The sequence below is a fragment of the Acomys minous genome, assembly GCF_964271855.1.
Source record: "Acomys minous genome assembly, chromosome: 11".
NCBI classification, from domain to species: Eukaryota; Metazoa; Chordata; class Mammalia; order Rodentia; family Muridae; genus Acomys; species Acomys minous.
The window spans coordinates 116,960,330-116,986,131 of NC_140492.1; the positions used below are offsets into that span (position 1 = coordinate 116,960,330).

At 43.8% G+C, this 25,802-nt stretch overlaps 1 protein-coding gene and 1 long non-coding RNA gene across 2 annotated transcripts in view; both read left to right on the top strand.

The window, feature by feature from the left end:
• The window catches only part of LOC311608301 (uncharacterized protein), a 67,367-nt gene that overhangs the window by 16,624 nt on the left and 24,941 nt on the right, over window positions 1-25,802 (top strand). The window lies entirely within an intron of this gene.
• On the top strand, window positions 37-24,976 carry LOC311608304. Its single transcript, XR_014782902.1, has 3 exons — window positions 37-154; window positions 1,059-1,151; window positions 24,722-24,976. It is a non-coding gene; the product is annotated as an uncharacterized lncRNA (long non-coding RNA).

The window sequence follows — 25,802 nt, forward strand, 5'->3', positions numbered from 1 at the left end:
TGTGACAGTCAGATGACAGCTTTGTGGAGTCAGTTTTCCCCTTCTACTTGTAGGTTCTGAGTTCTGGAAACCAAACTGAGGTCCTTAGGCTTACACTGTTGGGTGACAAGCATCTTTGCCGGCTGAACCGTCTTACTGTCCACACTTTTTGAAGGTTTGTGTGTCATTCCATGTACTAAGTATCGGTGTTACAAAGACAGCTTATGTATAAGCTGTTTAGAGGCAGCAGGAAAGGAAAGCTGCACAAACACATGGAGAGTGAAGATGATAACGTGACCTTTCACGTGAGTGGGCTCCCCTTGCCTCTCTTAGCAGGAGCTTCCAGGTTGGAGGAAAAGTGGAGCTGGGCTGCAGCCGTCCCTTGATCTGACAGTTTCTTGGAAGGCACAGCCTGCTCTTTCTCTTTCATAGATATGTACGTTAGTCTCCACAGCAGCCCCCCAGACTCAGAATGATTCAGGTCTTTAAATATTTCCATCCAGGCTCCCGAGCCCTAGTTTTCCAGAGCTGCCATCAGTGTAGTGACTGGGCGGTGGGCCGTGTAATTGAGGGTGGTTTTTCCTGCTTTTGTGTCTTTTTTTCCTAAACGCAGTAAATCATTCCAGTTTTTAGAAGCTGTGTGTCTACATCCCTAGCTTTTGGGGATGGATGGCCTTACAACTTACCAAATGCCACCTGAAGAGCAAAGGCTATATGTGGGTGAGTGGCTTTCTCTTGAGGAACTCACCTCCGCATGTAAGAATATCTTTCATACTAGCTAGAGTCTCTTGTCTTTCTTGGTGAGCACTTCCACCTCTTTTTATTAACCTCTGGCTGCTCTTCCCAAGAATACAGATTCAATTCTCATTACCCACATGGCAAATCACAACTGTCTGTAACTCCAGTTCCAGGGGATCTGACACCCTCACATAGACGTTCATACAGGCAAAACACCAATTCACACAAAATAAAAATAAATAAGTCATTAAAAATCACCTTTATTATACCCCCAACTCTGCTTCATTAAAAAATAATGCTGTTTGTCTGAGTTACAACAAGTTTTTTGTTTATTATTCCAGGCCTTTTATTTCTCCCACTGAGGTCTTTGACCTGCCCAAACAACTTGGTTTTCTTGTCTACAACCAACGTTGATCGATTCCCTGCATACACAGGTGAGAGTGAGCTGGTGGGTGATCTATGGCTGTAGCTCACCCAGAACAGTTCGATTTTCCATAAAAATTTACTTCATCTCATATCCTCTCCAAATCCCCTAAAATTTTAAATTCCTATTTTTCTACCTTGTGGAACACAAATGTTGGACTGAAAGACTTAACTTTATTCTGCGTAGAAGAGTTCTCATAATAATTTGTAACATATTCAAATTCTACCATGAAAACCATACTGGGCAGTATCATCCCTCAGCTTTCATTTCTCTGGATTTTTTTTGTTTTGTTTTGTTTTTTTGAGACAGGGTTGCTCTGTTTTAGCCTGACTGTCCTGGACTCGCAGTGTAGATCAGGCTGGCCTCAAACTCACAGCAATCCACCTGCCTCTACTTCCTGAGCGCTGGGATTAAAGGTGTGCTCCACCACACCCGGCTGGAATTTTATAACTAATTTAAGAAGGATTTATTCTGTTATACATGAGTGAGTGTTTTGCCTGCATGTATGTTTGGGCATCTCATGAGTGCCTACTGCCTACAGAGGGCAGAAGAAGGTATCAAATCTCCTAAAACTGGAGTTACAGATGGCTGTGAGCGTCATGTGGGTGCTGGGCGTTGAACCTGGGTCCTCTGGATGAACAGCCAGTGATCTTAACTACTGAGCCACCTCTACCCGCTCCCCCCCCCCCCATGCTTTCCATTCTTTATCTCACTTGACTTCCTAGCGTCCCTGGGACAACAAAACACAGTGTAGGCAAGTGTTCTACCATTCATGTGCTTCCTGGGGCCCATGTTTTCCTTCCTGTCCCATTCCGTCTTTTGGTAGCCTCAGTTTCTGGGCCTAGTTCCTATATTTTGGCACCTTTCACTTTACTGTCTTCAGTTTTTTGTTTTTTGTTTTTAATTCCCCATTGCAGCAGAATTTTATTTTAATTAAAATTTTTGTTTGTTTGTTTTTGTTTTTTGTTCCTGATATTTCCTGCAATGTACTCAAGGATAGTTCTGAGGTTCTGAGATAAAGTAAACATTTTCTATTTGTGCTGAGCAACAGCAGTTGCTCGCTGCTGTACGAGCACACGAAATGTGAGAGCTGCAATAGAGAGAAGCTTAACATTTCATTTGACATTGATTTAAATAAAATAGCCACACTCGGCTAGTGGATATGCTATTGGACAGTCTAGATCTAGGCCAGTAGGCATTCACTGCTGTATGGAAAAACTAGAACATTAGAAAAATCAGAGAAAAGACACTTTTGCCTTTTTTTTTTTAAAGGAAGAAACAGGGTCCTGAGGAAGTGATACCTACAGGGAAGACACAGAGTGGGTGCCACATAGGATGCAGACGTTTCTACAGAAAGAGGCAAGGGCATAGAGAGGAGGAGAGGTTTCTGGGATTGAGTGAGATATTTGACCCAGGCAGGGCTGTGCTAGCTGTCCATTCAGTGAGCAAGACGTCCGCTGTGTGAAGATTATCACCATGACACTGTTTTTTTTCCACTGTAGCCGTAGCATTCAGCATTCTACTCCTGGCTGTCCAGCATCGGACACCATCCCGTGCTCAGCAACAGTTCTGCTCAACCACAAGCGGATAGCACACAACCACATATGAAATGGATGCTCCAAGCTAGACGTATGGCTAAGAACCCTAGCGGGAATTACAGTCTCGAGGGCAGACTTGACTTGCTTCTGTTTATCACCTCTGGATAACCTGGTCTAGCTTTTCTGTCCTCTCTGGGACCTCTTGCTGGTCTTGCTGTGCCAGTGTCTTCAGTGTGCCAAATCCTGGAAGAAGTTCACATGGGGACACACCTGGTCCCGCTGGCCTTGGGTGGCTGGAAAAAGTCACCCAAACACATGTTGTGGGTGCCACTACGATGGGTGAATGTGTGATGGAGAGATGGGAGGGAAAGCAAAGCTGAAGGGTTCGTACACTGTGGGGAAAGGCGGAGCTGCAGACGCAATGGAGGCGAGGAACAGGCATATGTGAGGAGCCTGTGCAATTACCTGAGACCATGGTGATGTCCTGACCCTGGCTGCTGCCAGGGGCCGTGACTGGTTCTGTGGTCTCGCTGCACCTGGGATCTGTGTTGATTTCTGGTGACCCATGTTACCGTCAAAGGTCAAGCAGATGTCCTTGGTCTGAGCTGTTACCAGAGGCCAAGTGGATATCTGAGGGGACATGCTGATCTGATGGTCTGTGCTGCCACTTGAGACTATGGGGGACATCTGGGATCATGTTTCTGCCAGAGGTCATGTCTTGGTCTTTGGTCCTATCACAGCCAGGGCCTGTGCTGATGGCCTCCTCTGCTTTAGGGAGGTGTGGGTGAGAGAGAGATGCCCTCCTCCTAGTCCCTTCCCATCTGTGACAAGTGGGAGAGCTGGCCCTAAGGTCGTGAGAGCAGAAGAGCAGGCCCTGCACCTCCCCTGGGCAGCATGGTAGAGCTGGCCCTGGTGTGTGTTAGGGGAGCTGGTGTGCTAGCCTGGGAGTAAGAGAGCAGGAAAACTAGCCTGAGGGCACGAAAGCAGGAAAGCTGACTATGACCCTTGCCAGCTAAGGCACTGGGTGAGCTAACCAAAGTAGTGCTGGAGAGCTGGTGGGCTGACCAACTTAGCTACCTCAGATTAGATTCAGGGCTTTGAGTTGGCCCACTCCAACATCTATCCGATCTATGAGCTGCTAGAGTGTGAAAGGTCTGGTCCTGCAGATCCAGAGCTGCAGGATCTCCATGACCCCAGGGCAACAACAGGGTTTCTGAAAGAAGTCCCAGTGAGGATCCAGTATTGATGGTGTAGCAGAATCCAGAGGCCTCAAAAGAGACCATCAACTCATTGCAATAAATACTTGTAAGGAAAGATGTGTGGACAAAAAGGTGTACCGTGTGACACACTACAGCTTCTATGACAAGATTTTTTTTTTTCTATTTTAGTTTATTTTCTCTTGGGGGTTGGGGAGATTTCCAGGACAGAGGGAGGATACGAAGGGATTGAGGTGCATGAATGGGAAAGTCACAAAGATCAAGAAAGAGTTGTTTTTTTTTAAAGCCGTTGCACTATTCAAAGACAGGTTTACGCTGCGTTCACTAGGGATTCTCCGATGTGAGTCCCTTGGAATGAATGATGCTCAGTTAGGTTTGAAAATTAGAGGGAAGGCGGCTCCTTCCTGGGCTGTACCTGCTAAGTCCCCGTCTTCACTGGCAGGTGGCTACTTACATGACATCCATTCACCTGACAAATAACTATTCAATTCCTATTGAGTGCCAATGTTCTCTAACGTCACAGAGCTTGTAGTTTAGTGTGTATAAGGTGCAATGACAAATAAATACCCAAGATAATGTTAGTAAATAATGAAGGGACACAACACGTCAATGGGGCAAATAGCAGGGGGTAGAGATGTAAGAGGAGCTCAGGGGTGACTTCTCGGGGAGGCGACGTTTGAGTGGAGATTGGAAGGGTGGGGAGTGTGGGACATGTGGACGTTCCAGACAAGGTTCCATCCCATAAGGGAGCTTGGTCTGGTCTAGGAAAAGCGAGCGAGTCTGTGTGGCCAGACAGAAGGAAGTGAGACAGAGGGTAAGAAATAAGGCTAGGGAGATAGACACAAGCCAGAGAGTTTAACTTTATGTGGTATTTTAAGGAATTAAAATAAAAAGATTTATTTTATTATGTATATAATGTTCTGCCTGCGTGTACACCTGCAGGCTGGAAGAGGGCACCAGATCTCACCATAGATGGTCGAGCCACCATATGATTGCTGGGAACTGAACCTTGGACCCCTAGAAGAACAGTGCTCCCAACCTCCGAGCCATCTCTCCAGCCTGGAATTTGGGTTTTATTCAAAGTATTGTGAGAGGCCACTGAGGCAGGGATGAGAAACGGTTGAATGGTATTTAAAGATTATCCTCTGGTTTCTGTTCAGAGACTGTAGCACCCAAGGATCAAGAAGGATCCAGAGGAAACGGTGTGGTGGGTGAATGAGGAACGGCCGCCATAGATTCAGATACTTGAACACAATCCAGAGTTGGTTGTGAGATCACGGAACCTTCGGGAGGTGGAGCCTCCCTGGAGGAGGTTCTAGGACCTAGACTCTTGGTGGTAACAGTGCAAGCCAGGAGATTTGAAATGAAATCAATGATTTTATTCTGTTATTTTATGTATGGGTGTCTTTACCAGTGTGTGTGTGTGTGTGTGTGTGTGTGTGTATGTATGTGTGTGTTTGTGTGTGTGTGTGTGTATGTATGTGTGTGTGTTTGTGTGTGTGTGTGTATGTGTGTGTTTGTGTGTGTGTGTGTGTGTGTGTGTGTGTGTGTGTGTGTGTGTGTACCTGCACATGTGTGTGAAGGGTCTAACAAAGGCCATCCAGGTGCTGGATTCCTGGATCTGAAGTTGACTGTGAGTCTGGCATCTGAACTCCAGTCCTCTGATAGAGCCCCCAAATGGGACCTCAGAGGCAGATGGCCAGCAGTGGCGATGGCAGAGGCTCCGGCAGCCTGAGAAATTTCCTTATTCGTTAGGGGCCCACCACCCAGGTAACCCCAGATTAGGTAAACCCAGACTTTTGACTTCACTACAAAAGATAGGCCAGTATGAAGTAGAATCAGAGTTTATTTAAAAAGCATTTAAAATATAGTCTTAGGCATGGGAGTCAAAAGCAAGAGAGGCACCCAGGGAGATTATAAGAGGCATGGGAGCCACACTTCATCAAGCAATGGCATGAATGTTGGGGCCACTGTTTGAATCAGGAACAGTTGGGTGGGGGCTCTCTAGGGGTGTGTGTTCTTCAAGTAGGCAGGCAGCTGGAGATGGGAACATAGATTCTATAAACACAAATAGGTAACAGCTGAGGATATGATATGGAATAGAGAAATAGGTTTCATAGTCTCCTTGTTAAAGTCCTGGATTGCATGGCCAGGGAGAGGAGCCTACACAAAGAAGGCATTAAAAACCTGAGCTCTGAGAACTGGGGAGGAAGAGGAATCAATGAGCAGAGTGATCTTTAGAGAAGATACACAGTGAGATCAGAAGAATTTTCCAGGCCAAGGGAAGAGAAATCCAATGACGTGTATAGGTCAATTAGGAGGGAAATCACCGCACCTGTACAAGGTCAAGTTCACGGCAGTGGAGCCATGAAGACTCAGTATGGGTGAAGGCCACAAAGTGAGGTGAGCAAGTGGCATTAGTGAACAAAGACAGATGGGTTCATGGTTGCCTGGATACCAAGCAGCAGCTGGCTGTGAACGGGAGAGTGTCTGAAGAAGGCTCTCGCTATTGTCTGATGAGGACATTACATCATCCTCTTCTCCTGGCTGAGAGGCCCAGGCTGACTTAGAATTTACACACCTCTTGGCTTGGTCTCCTCACAACCGAGATTACAAGCACATCCCCCCCGCTCCTTCCCAGAGTACTAAAGGTACAGGGCTTGGAAGACAGGATCCTTCCTTACTGTCCGATCTGAGGGACTTTTACCTGAGAGTTTAGGTTGTATAGAAAGGACTGCAGGCCAAAGCATACGAGTGTGGGGGGTGGTGAGGGTGTCAGGTGGCCATGCTGTGCTGAGCTTCAGATCTTTACTTTGTCCTGAAGTTTCACAGTGGGTCTCTGAGTGGCATAATCATTCAGCTATTGCAAACTCCAAGTCTTTCCCTCTAGGTATTGGGGAAACTGAGTCTAGCAACTGAAATGTAGTCTAAGGCCTATGGATTACTGTAGGCCAGTTATGCTGTGTTATGAGGAAAAGTGCAAAGCCAAAAGCCAAGTTTATATTCCATTTTTCAAGATAGGGGGTAACATGGGGGGGCATATTGATATTTTCCTCTCTGTCTTTTCTCTCATTATCTCTACCTCATAAGAAAAAACCAGGTTAGTGCCGGGCATGGTGTACGCCTTTAATCCCAGCACTTGGGAGGCAGAGGCAGGTGGGATCTCTGTGAGTTCAAGGCCAGCCTGGTCTACAAAGCGAGTCCAGGACAGCCAAGGCTACACAGAGAAACCCTGTCTCTGAAAACAAACAAAAAACCCAAACAAACAACAACAACAACAAAACAAAACCAAAACCCAAAAAAGAACCCCAACAGGTTAGCATGGGCTGACCTCACCTGAGGAGTAATACCAACCTCAGCAAAGCCATTGGATGATAAGACTAATGTGCTGATGCCCCAGTTACCTTATGCTGCAGTGGAAATTGCTCTCTGAACAAAAATCGACATGTGACCCTGATAGAGCTACTTCTGGACCTCAGGTGATCTGCTGTGTTAGCATTGTCACTGTTGTGACAAATGTCTGAGAAATAACCTCAAGGAGGAAATGTGTGTGGGTGGTAGGGAGTGTGTGCCTCTTGGATTTCTTCTTTCCCTCCTCTTATTAATACAGTCTACAGGTTGTGTGAAGGTGCTGCCCATACCCCACATGTGGGGATGGTCTTCTCCTTTCCTTAATTGATTCTGGGAATGTCTTCAATGACACCCCCCCCCTCTTGTAGGAGTGCTAACTTTTAGACACTTCTCAGTCCAATCAAGTTGACAATAAAGACTGACCATTGTACATACAAAGTAAAACATGAGAAAGGATAAAAATGCCATAAGTCCCTTTTGTTTAGTAGGTGATGTGGTGTAACTGGAGATGTGGCTCTTTGGCTACACATTAGAATCACCCCGGGGAGCGTTATCACAGTCGTTGTCAGACATATAGGAGATGCTAGTGTGAGCCAAGTCTGAGAAGCCTGATGGAAATCTGTAAATCAGGATTCAGATCTTAGCAATGCAGCCAGCGTTCTTGAATTTTTCTGACACGGTATAACCCAGTTGAAACACTAGGTGTCACTGTAGAAAAAGATGAAAGTTAAAAAGAAACTGGTTTGCAGCCTCTTAGCACAATGCTGGAAGGAATGACTAAGCACAGTGATTTTTTTTTTTCCAGATACAGGAGAATGTGATTAATCTACTCCTTTCCTAGAAAACAGTGGAAGTTGCTGTTGAAAACATTTGGTTTCTGCAAACACATCCTTAGATCTAGCTTTCTGCAGGTTTCCTTGCCTGTGTAATTCTTGGTATTAAAATACATGAGAATTAGATATAATTCAAGTGCTACCTAAGAGAGAAATGGTTGTATTATAGTCACTCAATTGATTTCCATGTAGATACAGGAAGGTTTGAAAAGAGCTGATATGAACATTTAGTTTAAAAAATATAAATGTACACAGTTCAATAACTGTATGACAAAACAAAACAACAAAAAGCAGTCCAAAACTATGTAAGGAAAAGAAAATAAAGGACTACAGCTTGAAAACTGATAACAGTGTTCTATAGAGTGAATGCTATTTTATTTTTGACAGGATTCTTTGACCATTTTCACCTCCTGTTACTCTCTTCCCACTTCAGAAACCTGAGAAGAGGCAGCTTGTTCACACAGTGTGGTGGCTGTGTGATAGGTTTACAGCTGTATCTTGATAAGATTTGTTTTGACAACACATATTTTCTTCAAATTCTACTCTGGGGGTTTTATAAATGGGCAGCTTGTGTTGTGTGTTTAGCTCTGTGCCAGGGTCAGTAATTTCTCCTCATGGGTATAGACATAATTGATCTTGGGAAAATACAATTAAAAAAAAAAAATCAAGCCTGATTACCCAAGCTAGTCTCCTGGATCTGTGGAAGGAGAGGACCAAGGCCTGAAAGTTGTCCTCTGACCTCCACCTGAGCTCAGTGGCACTCATGTGCCCTCGTCCCCCATCACGTACCTTTCCACAAAAGTAACAAGAAAGGGGCTGGAGAGATGGCTCAGTGCTTAAGAGCGCCACCTGTTCTTCCAAAGGTCCTGAGTTCAATTCCCAGCAACCACATGGTGGCTCACAACTATCTATAATGAGATCTGGTGCCCTCTTCTGTAAAGCACTCAGATGCAATAAATAAAGTAAACAAATCTTTAAAAAAAAACAAGTAACAAGAAAGAAATCAGCCTTGCTGCTGACTGAGCACTAAGTGGAATGTGTTACCCATCCCTTAGGCAATCTCTTAAGAGACCACAATCTCATCTTTTAAAGTAGTTAAGAAGGTACAATGTGTAATTGTTTGTGTTTGTGTGTGTGTGTGTGTATGTGAGTGTGTAAGCAGTAACTAGACAGTTCTTTAGTGAGAGGATTTGGCAGCAGCGTTTGCTTGCAAATCTCATCCTAGACTCACCATGTGTTGGTTATCACGAGTATCCGTGTTAGTTCATTGGGCTCACCCAGTGGAAAAACAAACGTCTCCTATCTGTGTGACAGATGGGGGTTTTGCACTTTGGAACTGAGGCCTTCACCAAAGTCAGGCTCCCAAGGTCCTAGGGAAACAGGAAGAGAGGCACTGTCTCCCTTGATGTGGAGCATTTAAGGAGGTCTGTGGGGTCCGGAAAAGGATATTCCGTGTGTCTTAAAGTTAGCAAAAAGCCCATCTAGCTTTTTAAACATTTTTAACAGGGGCAGTGAGACAGCCCAGGGGTAAAGGTGCTTGTTACCAAGTCTGAGTTTGATCCTGCGACACACATAGTGTAAGTGAAAACCAACCCCTGCAGCTTGTTCTTGGATTTCCAAATCAATAAAAGTAAGTATCAAATATTTAACGAAGTATGCACGCATTGCAAAGACACAGAAAGAATATCAAGGTCACACTTTCTAGTCAGTGCTCTGGGCAAAGGGAAGTGGTGGGTGTCTCTTCTTTTACCAGTAACGCTGAGAATTTAGGCCCCTTAAATTCAAATTTGTCCTTTCATTACTAGTGGCCTTAACAGGCTTTTGTTAGATTGTTCTGTCACAAGGATCTTAATTGATGGTTATTGCGATCTCCAGCCTTAACAATCCCCACACTGGCCGCAGGCCCTTCTGCAACTTTGCTGACATATCCTCTCCTCCTGGCTTTTAGTGAGTTTGGTAGGGTTTTTTGTTGTTTTTGTTGGTTTTTTGTTTTGTTTTTCGAGACAGGGTTTCTCTGTGTAGTCCTGGCTGTCCTGAACTAACTTTGTAGGCCAGGCTGGCCTCGAACTCACGGTGATCCACCTGCCTCTGCCTCCCAGGTGCTGGGATTAAAGGCGTGCGCCACCACCGCCCGGCTGAGTTTGGTAGGTTTTACTTGAGGAGACAAACCAGGTCAGAGGACAGGAGGGGGACACGGGCACCTCCGGATGGAGGTTTTTTCCTAGTGCTCAGCTCCTTGCTGGCTGTGCTGGCTCCATCAGAGCCCAGACACGCTCAGCACACCATGGTCAGTTATGCAAAGCTCCTTCTCTTAGAAGCCGGTCCCCATGCGTGACAGCAATCCCATCCTACACCCACCACATGCCTCCCTCCATGAAGCATGGCTGTGCCTGTCGTTATTTTTAATTTACAACAATCCCGTGATGGAAGTTTTGTAATCCTTATTTTCTATAACAGCTATAGTAACCACTGATACTTTAGAAACTGCATGCTATCATTTCTATATTGTAGTTTATTTTACACATATGATTTTAAGCTTTTCTATTTGCCTTCTCTCTCTTGAGACAGAATATTTCACTACGTAGCCCAGGCTGGCCTGGAACTTGAGATTCTTGAACTTGAGTTTACTGCTTAGAACTTTATTTTCAAATGAAAATATTGCTGGGGTTGGAGAGACGGCTCAGAGGTTAAGAGCACTGGCTGCTCTTCCAAAGATCCTGAGTTCAATTACCAGCAACTACATGGTGGCTCACAACCATCTATAAATTTATCTGGTGCCCACTTCTGGCCTGTAAGTATACATGTAATGTAGGCAAAACACCATATACCTAAATAAATAAATCTTTTTTAAAAAGTTGAAGAAAATTTTAGAAAAAGAAAAGCATTCTTTTATTATTTCTTGACATAAAACAAACTGTTTTTACATCTAAGGGCATAAGAGATAGTTTATTCTGATGCCAAATATGAGTGACTAGGGCCCAGAAACAGATTCATGTTACTCCAAACACTCAGTTTTATGAAGTCAATTTATTATTATTATTATTATTATTATTATTATTATTATTATTATTATTACAGATTGAAGAAAGCCATGAAGCAAATACTTTTCAAATAAATTGGTGGGGACATCAGATAGATGGGCAGTTTGGGGAAACCTGTTATAGACCTCCGATGCTAGCTGCTGACATTCTTGGGTTTTGAGTTGGTGGCAGCTAGAAGCTAATAGCCTGTTAATTAATACAATACAAAAGGTTTCACATGACTAGTCACAAGGATGTTAGGTTCAGAAACAGAGGTAGGCAAGGGACGGCTTAAAGGGTGATAAAGTCCACCTAAGGCAAACTAATTAGGTTTATGACCTGCAGTGTTCCACCCTCTCCTAACCTGTCAATCAGCCTTTGTAGATGTTCAGTATAAAGTACAGCTCCTTTCCAGGGGAGTTACGAAGAGCATGCATGGTACTCATTTGCCTGATGCTATAGCTGTAAATGGAACATTCTCACTTGTGAATAGAAAATAAAGATGTGTAAAGCCAGAGGTTAATGTCAGGTATGTGTGCTTTAAACATACTGAACAAAAGAAATATTCTCTAACAATTGTCACTTAATATTATAGCTGATGTTAAATTTGTACATTGAAAGGAGTAGACACAGCTCAAAGATTTGAAAATCTTATTAGTAGAACTTCCTCGGTACTTATTACTTTAGAGCTCCACATTTGTCTCCAAAGTGGCTGATCAGGTTGTTTTTATACAAAAATAAAATAAAATAAAATAAAATCAACAGGCCTTTTGTTTTATCCAGAGTGATTTAATCATGAAGTATGTTTCTTTCTTTCTTTAAAAATATTTGTTAGCAGCCAGGCATGGTGGTGCATGCCTTTAATCCCAGCACTTGGCAGGCAGAGGCAGGGGATCACTGTGAGTTCAAAGCCAGCCTGGTTTACAAAGTGAGTCCAGGACAGCCAAGGATACACAGAGAAACCCTATCTTTAAAAAAAAAAAAAAGTTAGGGATGTGCTTCTAGGGTAAGCAGGGTATAGGAGTGTCTCTCCCTTTCTGACAATCAGGTCATAAGAGCTGCATTCTCTACTTCTTTTCTCTATATTCTGCTATAATTGCTGATATATATATATATATATTTTATCAGAGATGAAAAAAAAATGCTCCCTATTATCGTGAAAACATTTCTGTATTTTATTACCTCTGACCTAAATAAACCAACAGGGCATTCAGTTCCTCACAATGGAAATCTCAGATCAAAGTTTGAACTTTAACCTTGTGCATCTGAAAGAGATAGTGTGAAGCCAGGTGTGGTGGCGCAAGCCATTAATCCCAGCACTGGGGAGGCAGAGGCGGGTGGATCTTTGTGAATTCAAGGCCAGTCTGGTCTACATAGTGAGTCCAGGACAGTCAGGGCTGTTACACAGAAGAAACTCTTTCTCCAAAACAAAACAAACAAACAAAAAGACATGGCAATTTTTGGGACTGCAGAGATGGCCCCCACATGGTGCTCACAACCATCTATAAAATCTATAAATGTGGTCTGATGCCCTCTTCTGGCCTGCCATTGTACATGCAGGCATAATAAATAAATGTTAAAAAACAAAAAAGCCCAACCAACCAACCAACCAACCAAACAAACAAAAGCCTCACAAGACAAGATAAGTAGTTTTTTTTTTTTTTTTTGGCCTGGAGAGATGGCTCAGAGGATCAGAGCACTGGTTGTTCTTCCAAATGTCCTGAGTTCAATTCCCAGATGGCTCATAACCATCTATAACACGATCTGGTCTGCAGGCACACAGGCAGGCAGAATACTGTAAAATAAAGAAATAGATCTTAAGAAAAAACAAAACAAAACAAAACAAAACAAAACACCGAGGGATAGTGTGAACCTAGGAGTGTGAGGAAGAGAAGGGAAGCTAGCAAGGAAAGGCAACTGATTCTATTACTCTAATCCTTTGCATGGGGTTTCTGGATGTGTTGGTTGTGTAAATAATAACACAGCTGGGGAGAGGCAGTAAGATCTGAGTTCAAATAACTCAGAACACACATTGAAAACTGGCTATGAGGCCGTGTGTAGCTCAGTGGAAGGGTGCTAACACGGTGTGCATGAGATCTTGTGTTCAACCCCAACCTCAACCCCACCTACTGACTCTGTTGCAAACTTGAGATACTGTTACATATCACATATTGCACTGTGTGCAACCACAGGAACCCAACACTGATTGATGAGAACAAAAAATAGTTTATTGACTCAAACCTGACAACTCTAAGGTTGGCCCATGACTCTGTAATAACTACTCTGTCCAGGTGTCTGATCCCTTCACCACCTTTAATTTTATTTGACAAATTAGACTATTATCTCCCTTATCAGCACAGAGGAGAAAAAGGTCAAGAACTGCTTTTAGTCTGCGTTTCCTGGTGTGCCTTAACTTGATTTGATTCCCTCTTTGATTTTCGTGGGCTGGAGGCAGCTGTGCTACTTGAAGCATGTAAGGAAGTTTCTCCATTGTTTTTGTCACTGCTGTGATGACATGCTGATAAAAGCAACTTAAGAAAAGAAGGTCTTAACGCGGCTCATGATCCAAGAGATCTCATTCCTCTCAGCAGAAAAGGGATGGTGAGGTGGATGGCCACACTGCATCTGCAGGCACAGGGCAGAGAGCGATGGACACTTGCTCTCACACCCCTTTATTCTTTGTTCCTTTTTACTCAGTCTAAAACCCTAATCCATGGTGCACTCACTTTCAGGGTGGGCCTTCCCTCCTCAGCTAAACAAATCTCTCTGAAAACACCCTCACAGGCATAATCTGAGATGTGTGTTCTGGGTGATTCTAAGTCCAGGTAGATTGACAGTGAAGATGGAGCATCGTAGTTTTTCAACCAGGAAGGGAAGTTGAATTAGCAGAAGAGAGAGGGGGAAGGAAACACACTTGCTGATCTGAAGGAAACAACAAAAGTGCAACAGTACTTCACAGTTTCAATTCTTGTTATTTTTTCATTCGATATTTCATACTCATCATTTTTTTTCATGTCCTTAGGTAGTCTTTGAGAATCTTATTCCCTCCCCCAGAGTGATATCTCTAAGTAGCCCAGGCTAATCTACAATGTTATTTGCCAGGGTTAGCCTTGAACCTATGATCTCTCTGCTTTAGCCTATTGAGTCCTAGAATTATAAATGTGGACCACCACATGTAGCTTGAAAATATTTGATTACCAAAGAACGCTCTACTTCATATGGGAACTCCACTGCTTATTTGTTATTGTGTAAGAAATTACCCTCTCAAGTCAGCAGCCTACATTAACAAAAAACATGTATTGTACAGTGAGTGTTTTAGTGTGAGGAGTCTCACAGGGTTTTGCTGGATCTTCTGGCCCAGGGCTTGTCACGAGATTGTCAGTAGGGGTGGTGATGTCCCACCTAACTGTGAGTGCTCACTGCCACTTAATCTCAGCACGATCACCAGTTATGAGTCTCTGCATTAAACACTGCACACTGAGTCGGTGGGAGTTGGGGGGAGAGAGAGAGAAGCTTCTTTGACCAAGGCTGAGGTATTCTTTTCTTAAACTTAAAATCTACTAATTACATTAAATAACGGGCTTCATTATGACATTTTCGCACATGTGTAGACATACTTTGACCATGTTCATCTCATTGCCTTTTCTTGTGTTTTCTCTAAATAGTCCCTTTTTACTTTCATGCATTAAAAAACAAAAACAAAAACAAAAACTAGATTATACATAAGGGAGCAAATGTGGATAGTTGTCATCTGGTTTATTTCACTGAGCACAGTGATTTCTGGTTCCATTCGTTTTCCTGTAAGCAATGCGGTTTTGCTCTCCTTTATAGCCAAATGACACTCCATCCAGCATATACACAGCACATTTCTTTATCCCTTCGTCTATTGATGGGGACCTACATCCTATACCTTGGCTGTAATAGTATTACTTCTGTCTTCTTTTCTTGGTCATACACTGAAGGTTACGGGAAGGGGCAGCACAGGGTGTAGATACAAGGAGAGAGGGGCCCTGGGTGCCACCCTAGAAGGGCATCACATATACCCTTTCTTTATTGTCAGGCAATTAAGTTGGTTACAACTTGTCAAGGTTTAAATGAGGGCTGAGGAGATGGCTCAGTGAGTAAAGTACTTGCCAAGCTAGCATGAAGGATCTGAGTTCAGGTTCCAAGCACTCACATATAAAAGCTGGGTGTGGTGGCACAAGCCTGTGACCCCAGGGCTGGGAGGAGTGGAAATAGAATAATCTCCAGGGCTTGCTGGCCAGCTAGTCTAGACAAAATGGTGAGTTCTAAGTTCAGTGAGAGACTCTTAAAAAAGAAAAAGGGTGGAGGATTGGGACACTAGGTGAGAGAAGCATGGGAGAATGGGGAAATAGAAGGATCCAGAGGGTCCTAGAAACCTACAAGAAGAACATTATGATGGGTGGATCTGGGCCCAGGGGACCTGCTCAAACTATGGCACCAGCCAAGGACAATACGTGCAGTAAACTTCGAACCCCTACCCAGATCTAGCCAATGGACAGGACATTCTCCACAGCTGAGTGCCCCATACGAACTCTGGTGCCCCATATTTGACCACATCCCCTGGATGGGGAGGCCTGGTGACACTCAGAGGAAGGACAGCAGGTTACCAAGAAGAGACTTGATACCCTATGAGCATATACAGGGGGAGGTAATCCCCCTCAGGAACAGTCATAGGGGAGGGGAGTAAGGGGAAAATGGGAGGGAGGGAAGAATGGGAGGATACAAGGGATGGGATAACTATTGAGATGTAATATGAATAAATCAATAAAATATATTTTTTAAAAAGGTGAAAAGTGATAGGGGAAGATACCTGAAGCTGAGCTCTGGCTCCCACACAAGCCCAGACCAGTGTACCCCGCCCCACCCCCATACCATGCTCACACCCACACACAAGAGTTTAAGCAATACTATAATGTTCTTAGTTTTGACAACAGTTTTTATATGTTTCTGGTATTGAGTTATTCACTAAAGACTATCCATTTAGTAAAGCCTTTATAAAAAGATTAATTATTTTATGTGTATGTGCATGTGTATGTATGAACCTGCTTGTTTATATGTGCACTGCATAGGGGCAGGACCCAGAGAGCATGTGGATGCCATGGAGATGGAGTTTCCAGCACATGTGGACCACAACTAACCTAGGTCCTCTGCAACAGTAGGAAGTGCTCTTAACAGCGGAGCCATCTCTCCTGTTGCTATGAAACCTTTATATGCTGCAGTATTAGAAGAATTTTCTGCAACAAGCAAATATAATGTTTAAGTATAAGAAATATTTTTTTTAAAAAGCTGAAAGTAGTTATTGATAAATCAGGTGATTAACACAAATAAAATCATATCCTGGCCAAAGGAAACATCCTTTATTCTCTAAGAAAACTTGGTGCATTTATTGTGTTACCATTAACAGAAGGAGAAATATTTATGGACACTTCACTCCAGCACCGTGCCTGAGGCCGTTACTCCTCCTTCTTGAATCCCCTTTGATTTTATCATTATAGATGGCACCACCATGGGAGCTTATGTGGAAGGGAGAAAGGTAGTATCATATAATGGGAAGCCCAAGCTGGCTCCAGAGTTGGGCTCACTCTAAAAACAAGTGATTCCTGTTAGCATCCAGGGCCCCACAAGTACCACCTCAGTCCCTTCTGCACATGACCCCAGTGAAGACCCTCCAATAGATTCCAGGTCTTAACATCAATGGTGGAAGTAGCTATTACAGTGCACTGCTTAGAGTGACAAGAAAGTGTGCGTGTGTGTGTGTGTGTGTGTGTGTGTGTGTGTGTGTGTGTGTGTGTATGTGTGTTACACATTTTGATTTTCTTTTTTAGCAGGGCCTCATTATGTAATGTAGGTGTGCTTTAAACCTCACAGTCCTCCCATCTTTTCCTTCTAAGTGCAGGGATTGCAGGTGTCCACCACCATCTTGGCCGAAATCGTCCCCATCTGGGATGAGCTGACTCCCTGTATGCTATAGCTATAGGATATTGATTGTATTTATAGCACCCTGTGTCTTTTAGTGGAACCAACCATTCAGGAAAGTGTTCTTTGTACTCATCAGACATCTTAGCAGGGTGGGGCAACTGATGCTGATGTAGGGGCTTCAATAGTCAACCTTAGCTGGGTCTGGTGGCACACGCATTTAATCACAGCATTTGGGAGGTGGAGGCAGGTGGATCTCTGTAACTTCAAGGCCAGCCTGGTCTACATAGAGAGTAGGGACAGTCAGGACTACAAGAGAAACCTTGTCTCAAAAAGCCAAAACCAACCAAACAAACAAAAAAACCAAACAGCCTTACATTAGCTCTTTCTTTCTGTCTCTTCAAGCTTTCTCTGTTCTGGTCTCTGCTGTTACTTTAAAAATTTTTTTAGGAAGCTATAGGGATGGCTTAGCAGTTAAGAGCACTGGGCTTTTCCAGAGGACTCAGAACTGATTCCTAAAGCCCACATGGTATCTCAAAACCATCTGTAGTTTCAGTTTCAGGGGGATCTGATGTCCTTTTCTGGTCTCCAAGTTCACCAGACATGCCCAGATGTACAGGCCGGCAAAGCACCTGTGTGGAAAAAAATTAATATTATTAATATTACGATTTATTTATTTAGTATGTGTGAGTGAGTATGAGATGAAAGAACATGTGGAGGTCACAGGACATTTTGTAGGAACCTGTTATTTCTTTTAAACTTAAATGTTCATAAATTTATTATAAAAATTATGAAAAAAAACTACACATAGAAGTTAACCGGATGTAAAGTCTATACATCTCAAGGAACTTCTATACAACGAGAAAAGCCATTCTGAAGGTATGGGACTTTATATTGCATTTTATTGGTTTTTTTTTTGTTGTTGTTGTTGTTGTTTGTTTTTTGAGACAGGGTTTCTCTATGTAGCCCTGGCTGTCCTGAAACTCAATCTGTAGACAAGGCTGGCCTTGAACTCAGAGATTCACTTGCCCATTGCTGAGATTAAAGATGTGTGTTGCTATCACCCCCACGCTCACCCACATAGAGATCTGGGTTTGGATCTGCATTGGATTTTACACTTTCATAATATTTATATATTTTATACACTTTTATCTGCCTTCCCAGATGAAAAATTAATGACAGATTTATAAATAGAAAACAAAACAAAACAAACAAGCAAGCAAACAAACAAAACCCTAACTAGAACAAAGCTAATTGTTTTTTCCTTCTACCACGTGGATCCTGGGAACTGTATTGTTGGCTTGGTAGCAAGCACTCCTGCCCACTGGGGTATCTCCTTGGTCCTAGTGATGCTTCATAAACTGCTTCTGCCAAATATGTGTCATACGGTCTTGCTGCTGTTAGTTTAAAGGCAAAGTCTAATAATATCTATTATTAGCCCTATAATTTTATGGTAGTCTTTTCTAACCTGTTATCAATCAATAAAAGACCAGACACCTGTTGTATTTTAGAATAGCCTTGTTTCACCTGGGGCAGGGTAGATATTAATTCCCTAAACTACCTTCTATATCTTCCTGCCTCCTTCTCACGCCATCTGCTTCTAATAATTTCTATCAAGCTACCTCCCACCCATAATCCCAAATACTTGCTAATGTTCTTCATCTGGGTCAAATCCTCCATGCTGGCCATGTGCTTCTAACTCCACCTTACCCATGGCAGCGGCCTCCTTCCATCTCCTCTTCCTTTCCCTTTCCCAAGATCCTTCACTCCCCAAGCCCACAAACCTTTGCCATGCCTACCTTCTTCCAGCCTTGCCCCAGGTATTGGCTTTTTCTTGGTCAAACAGGGAGGCAAGGTTACACAGGGTCAAGGTAGCTAGTAGACTTTGGGAGCCAGTAATTAGCATCAAAATACATCAGACAGACCTCCAACAGGTCTGATATCAAGGGAATAGAAAATACACCACCATGTTTTTAAGGACTGTTTAATGATCATCCTGGTAAATTAAACGGTGACTCTCAGGAAAGGATAAGGATTCTTCACTAGCATATGAAGTGCCTACAGCACTGTACATTCTCTGTCACTGTACTGTGGGATTACTTCATAGCCTTATTTTTCCAGATATGCTTTCTAAACTTTGCAACTTTAGTTCAGAGAAACGCCTCAGCTTTCACCATGGCTTTCGAGGGGTCTTTAAGTTCAGCAGATCTCAAAGAGTTAGTTTCAGTCTATTTTCTTTCTCTATAACAAAATATGTGACCTTGGACTATTTATTGGTTATCTTTTTTTTTTTTTTTAGACAGGGTTTCTCTGTGTAGCTTTGGCTGTTCTGGACTCACTTTGTAGACCAGGCTGGCCTCAAACTCATGAAGATCTGCCTGCCTCTGCCTTGCAAGTGCTGGGATTAAAGGCGTGCACCACCACTGCCTGGCTATTGATTATCTTGGGACTGAACTCCAGTTCTCGAGAATGCAAGGCAAGCTGGGTGTCGGAAAGTTTAGAAGGTGCTAGAAGAACAAGAAAGAGTGAGTTAGAAGAAGCAAGAATCAGTGTTCCCTTCCTCATCTTACAGTCACCAGTGCCACGCCATGCATGTGCCACCTTCATGACTTCTAAGCATCATTACCTCCCAACAAGTCCTCTTCCCAAATGTTACCAGTGTGTGAAGTTGGGGCCTTTGTTGCTCTAATGCATGAACTTTGACCTTCTACCCACAGAGGACTGTGGGCCAGAAGAAAGAGCACAGAAACTGATAAGCACAGAGCAAAACAACATTGTCCTTGGAATGAAAACAGGATCCTCGTGAACTGTGGGGATGCAGTTGAAGCCTGGCCCACACTAACGTCTCTGGCAGCTCTGCCTATGTGTAGTCTACACCACCCCACACGCACATATCTCTCCAGAGAAGGAAACTAAAGAAATAGTGAACCTCTGAGTAGTCACTTCAGCTTGCTTTGTACTTAAGAGCAAGACACTTGACAAGGTCGTGAAGCACACGCCTACAGATTTTCTGACATTTAGTATTTTCAAATGTGAGTTATCCTTAAAAAAAAAAAAAGTTAATCCTGGGCCAAGATGTTCTCTTTCTTCATCTTCTCTTTATTTTCACTGAGAGACGAATGTAAATCTTTTCCTAGAATAGGCGCCCAAATTTTAAATAGTTGTCTTTAGTCCATAAAGAAAAAAAGGGTTTTTACTCACCTACACATCCCTCCGTGAAATACCCTAATGAGAGGGTTTTAGTTTTGTGTTTTGGATAGTTTGGGATTACAAGAACTCCAAACATTCGTGGGTATGCAGGTTGGCCAACAAAGGCAGAGCTGGAATTCCAGAAACAGCTGTCAGTGGAGCAGAGTCTACCCCATAGCATTTTGTTCAGCCTGCTATCTTGTGGCTGTGGAAAAATGGGCATATGCTGAAATCTGTTGTTTACGTGTTAGGGTTATCTTTCTTTGTTTGCTTTCCTTTAAATGTCCGGAGTCAGTACGCTATCCTGTGGGCTCACCTGGTCACGAGGATCCTGTTTATACTCCAAGAACAATCCCTTTTTGCTCTGTGCTTATCAGTTTCTGTGGTCTTTATTCTGGTCCTGAGACCTCTGTGGGTAGAAGGTCAAAGTCTTGAAATGACATTCAATAAAACAGCCAGGAGGGGCCTCACTGCTTTCCTCTGGCCTTTGATAGTCACCAAAAGATCTTGACTTTAGCCAGTCTTATTAGAATTATCTAGGTCACAATGCTAACATGTCTCCCTTTTTCTGACTTGGAAGCATGTGCTATCTCAAGGCTCCAGGCACCAAATTTTGGCTCTGTTCAGTGATTTGAAATTCAGTGGCTGGCCACAGCTTAATCAGTGATACGGGGAACCAGCGTCCGGTCCCTGCAGTGCTGGCAGCTCTCACTAGCAAGATTACAGGCCACCTCACTTCCTGTTCAGGAAAGCCTACACAGCAGTGCGATCTCAATCTCTGGGTGGTATGGCTGGAGATCTGTGAAGTTTGGGTGCTAGACCAAGACTATTCCAGGAACTAGAGCTTGGATCTGCGTCCAGGCTTTTAAAATTCCAGTTTTAAGTTTGCATACTATAGGACATTGCAAGATTGGTCACCTTTGTCCATAAATTTCAGGACAAGTATCCACATGCAACACACCGAAGTAGAATATAACAGTGGATTCAAATCAGGCTGTGTCATCACTTAGGGGTGTGACAGGTCAAGGCTCGTAACCTTTTGGAGTCCCAGTGACCTACCAGGTAAGATTCAGTTACATGCAAGGCCAAGTCATTGGTATTCTAAGTGAAGGGAAACGGAAGGCTTGATCAGCTCATTAGCTCCCAAACCACAGGAAGATTAATTCAAGGAGGGAGGAACACCAGGCTCCCAGCATCCTTAGAGGCTTAGCCTGGCTGAGTCCACCAGCATATGCAGATGAGGGCTATGTGCGGGGTGGGGGTCAGTCCTGGCTATTGTCCTTTGAGTCTGGCTATTTTCTTTGTTTTGAACTCTTGTTGCAAATTCATCTCTCCACTCCACTCTCCATTCCTCTCTCTCTCTCTGTCTCTGTCTCTCTCTCTCACCACACTTGGCCTTGACCCTGTTTTACTCGTGTGATATTCTCCAGTACTTGGGGTAGGATATAGTGGTGGAGAAAGCAAAAGATGGGCCCCTGAATTTCACCCAAGTAGATTCTCTTGGCTAGTGTAAGCTGATCCTTCTACTGTGTTGAAGTCTTATCTATATCTATTATAGAGAGAATTTATTCTTCCCAGTATTATTTTTTTTAACTTTTTATTGATTCTTTGTGAATGTCACATCATGCACGCTAATCCCACTCATCCCCCCTCCCTTTATATCTGCCCTTCGCCTTTGCAACCTCCCCACACCAAAAACAAAACAAAACAGAACAACAACAACAACAACAGCGAAACCCATCTCACCATGAAAGCCGCAGTGTATCACGGCGTGTTGCACAGTACGCCCTTCTGTCCAAACAGCATTACTTGCAAATGTTCACTGCAATGAGTCATTGGTTCTAGGTCTCTGGCTTCTGCTACGCTATCAACACTGGGTCCTCACTGGGATTCCACTCGGATATCTTGTTGCTCTGTGTCATGGAGATCCTCCAGCTGTGGATTTGCAGGACTGCCCCTTCATGTGCTCCAGCAGCTCATGCATGGGGTAAATGTTGGGGTGGCCTAACTCAAAGCCCTGGGCCTGGGCCTGGGTAGTACCTGAGTTGGTCAGCCCACCAGCTCTCCCACTCTCATGCCCTCAGGGCCAGGTCTCTCCTGTTACCCAGGTGAGGTAGAGGGCCCAGCCTCCAGGGAGCTGTGGCCAGCAAGGGGAGGGGCCGGGGGCCGCCCTCCTACCTGCCACATCCTTAGCCTGGATACCTGACTTTCCTAGCACAGTGCGTGAGACTTATCTCTACATCACAATCTTCTGTATCCATTTATACAACCCTTTTGCCCCCTGCTGACACCTAGTCAAACTTTTACGTAAAGCCAGTGCTAAGTGTCCAGATAACAATAAAAGCTAGTGATTGCTGTCTATCTACCAATGTATTAGAGTTTAGGCATTTTAAAGATCTATTTATTTATTTTACTTTATGTGTCCAAGGTTCTGCCTGTGGATATGTAAGTGCACTGAGCCTGGCACCTGTGGAGGTCAGAAGAAGGCACTAGATTTCCTGGATCTAGAGTGATGGATAATTGTATGCTGCCCTGTGGGCACAGGGAACCAAACCCTAGTCCTCTGTAAGAGCAGCAAGTGCTCGTAATTGCTCAGCCATCTCTCCAGTTCGAGTTTAGGTATTTAAGTAACAGTCTTAAGTGGGTGTCTAACTTAATTGACTCTTTAGTATGCTATTAGTTGGCTGTCACAAATCCATTTGCTACTGAGAAAGTTGTTGTTTAGAGAATTAGGTCAGCTGTGCAAAGTTATTCATCTTGGGAAAAGGCAGATTCAGTGTTTTCACCCAGATATCCTGGCTGCCATTCCGAAGCTATTTACCATAACCATGTTTTATTAGTTAGGGATTAAAACACATGTTTTGTTCAGATTCATTGTACGGATGGGGTTTGCTAACGGAATATTTGGTCTACCCGGGAGATGTGTTTCTCGCTCTGCTCCTTCTCCACCCTGCTCGTGCCTCAGCTTGGTAGATCTCCACTGCCTCGGTAGGGAACAGTTCGATCAATCAAGCCATTGCGTTAGGACTTTGTCCTCTGCCAGCCTGGCTTGGGTATTGTATCCCCTTTGCCTTGTGGTGCCAGCAGTGACAGGCTTCTCAGATTCGCTGTTTGCATGCGGAACATTAGTCTATTAAAACGCTACTCTGACATCCTCTTCCCCTCTCTCTGTTTCCTCCTGAGAAACGTTAGTGCTCCTGCAGGCCCGGTGGAGTCAACTCTCCTGCCTCTGTCTCCCAGGTATTTAAATTCCAGCACTGTTCCCATTTTTGGAAAGTGGCAAAGTACCAACTTGTTCAACCCAGAGGTTCAAAAGCTGCTTTTGTCTGCACTTTCAGTATGCAAAAGCACCACATGATTGCCTGTTAACTTCTCTCTCCCCTTCAACAATAGGTTTCTTGTTTGGAAGAATTAGCTCTAAATGGGCATCTAATTGGTAGGCTTTCAGCTTTTCTTCCTCTCTCAGTTACATTCTACACTGTACACAAAGCCAAGTTTCTTAGTTTTTATATGTTTTTGAAAAGTAATGGCCTGTTGGTTACTTTACTGGATTAAACACTGGTCTAGATTAGCGTGTTCAGTGCAGTTGCTCTTCCTGGTTTATGAGACCTTGGAAGACTGCAATCCACGACGTTTCCTGTTTTCATCTCAGGGCCGAACTGTGATCTTGGGAGCTTCCTCCTCTGAGGTCAGGGAAGAGGAGGGGTGACTCCTCAGAGGAAACAGAAACTCAGGACAAACTTAGGGGGCTGTTTTGTTCTGTCTCACTGGGATATGGAGGGGGCACATTTTGAGCGTAAGATCTTAAATGCTTGGGAGCCTGAGAGAAGAGAAGGTGACAGGGCGAGAGCTCTGCTGCCTGGGTGGACCCTGGTAATGAGGGCTGGAGAGCCCGTGGGCCTGACTCAGTGAAGGTGTACAAAGCTGGCCTGTCCCACCACACTGGCCTAGCAGATATATCACCTTATGTCTGCTGAGAGGTTATTTTTAATTTTTTTTAATATTAATTTTGTACAAAGATACTAACCCCAGCATAGCTGATTGTGTCATGGATGAATGAGTCTATTTTTCTAAGTCATTTCTGATATTTGCCATTATTCATTTTCCCATAAGAGGGGAAAGGGTGTGAACATAAGCCAAGACATATTTTAGTCTCAAGACACCACTGATATCCAACTCAGGACAGTAAAGATGGGCTCGGCTCAAGTCTCTGGTACTAAGTTTCTCCCAGTGTAAGAGTGAGAGAGAACCGTTCTGTCTCTGTTATAAGGATGTGGTGAGGGTTAAAATGTTTTCATTCATGCTCTTCAGTGGTCATCAAAAGTCTCCTCTGTGTCCCCTGTGTCTCAGTAGGCAAGACAGACAAACATGCCATCAAGGCGCTTACGTCACAACATGTGTTTTCTCGGTTATGGTCTTACCTGGAAATCCAATAGGGAAAGTAAACAAAAAGGAAGAGAACAGAGGCTAAAGTTCTGCTTGTTTATCCCAGCGAGGCTTCCCAGTGGACTTTGGAAGATCTGCTTAAAACTTGCATCAAGAAATATCTTCACACCTGTGAGAGACATAAGCTGAGAAACCAGAGCCACTCCCAAGTTTGCAAGTCCTCTGAGTGTTAGCTGCCCAGGCAGCCATTACTGGCTGGAGCAGCTGTGGTGAGTGTTGGACGCTAGCTCACAGCTGGCTGCCCCTGCCCCCTGGCGCTTCGTCCTGCGTTCCCGAGGCCCTCCAGGTGGTGTGATGACTCAGGGTGCCCTTGCACTCAGCCTGGAGCTGGGCTTTGGCTGGAGTCTCATGGTTGGCTGGCTTCTGTTTTCCTTACTCCATACAAGTCTCCTCTGTGGCCATCCCTTTGGCTGTTCCCTCACGCAGGAACTCCTATCCCGGAACGTGCTTGTAGAGGACACAACCGGACACTTCCGTCTTACCATTTGTTCCACATAATTCACAAGTAGCACAGACTAAAGAAGTGTAAGGATAGTGAAAAAAACCAACCAACCTTGTGTAGCCTTGGCTGTCCTGGACTCGCTTTGTAGACCAGGCTGGCCTCCAACTCACAGCAATCCTCCTGCCTCTGCCTCCCAAGTGCTGGGATTAAAGGCATGAGCTACCATGCCTGGTGAAGTGTTTTTTTTTTTTTTAAATAAAACAAGATTTAAAAAAAAAACGTTCAAAAATGCCATAAAAGACCTGATACATAACTGCAAGAGGCTGTACACATGGCTGGATGGTGGAACACTGGCCTAGCATTTGTGAGGCCCTGGGTTTGATTCCGGCAAGGATTAAAAAAAAAAAAATCAAACAAAAATTCTGTAAGAGTTCAAGATTCTGACATGTGCTTTTTAAAAATTAAAAAGAATTATCATCCTACCAAGAAAGAAAGAATGGTTAATTTCTCTGATGAATCAGTTCTTCCAAGTAAAAGGTCTGGTTGAAAGGAGCCAGTGCATACATACTCTTGGCAAGAGCCTTCCCTGGGAATGTGGGAGGATTTATCTGCAGAGAAAGAGCTGCCTGGAGATGGTGTTTCTAAGGTTTGTTTGTTTGTTTGTTTGTTTTTTATAAGGGCAGGC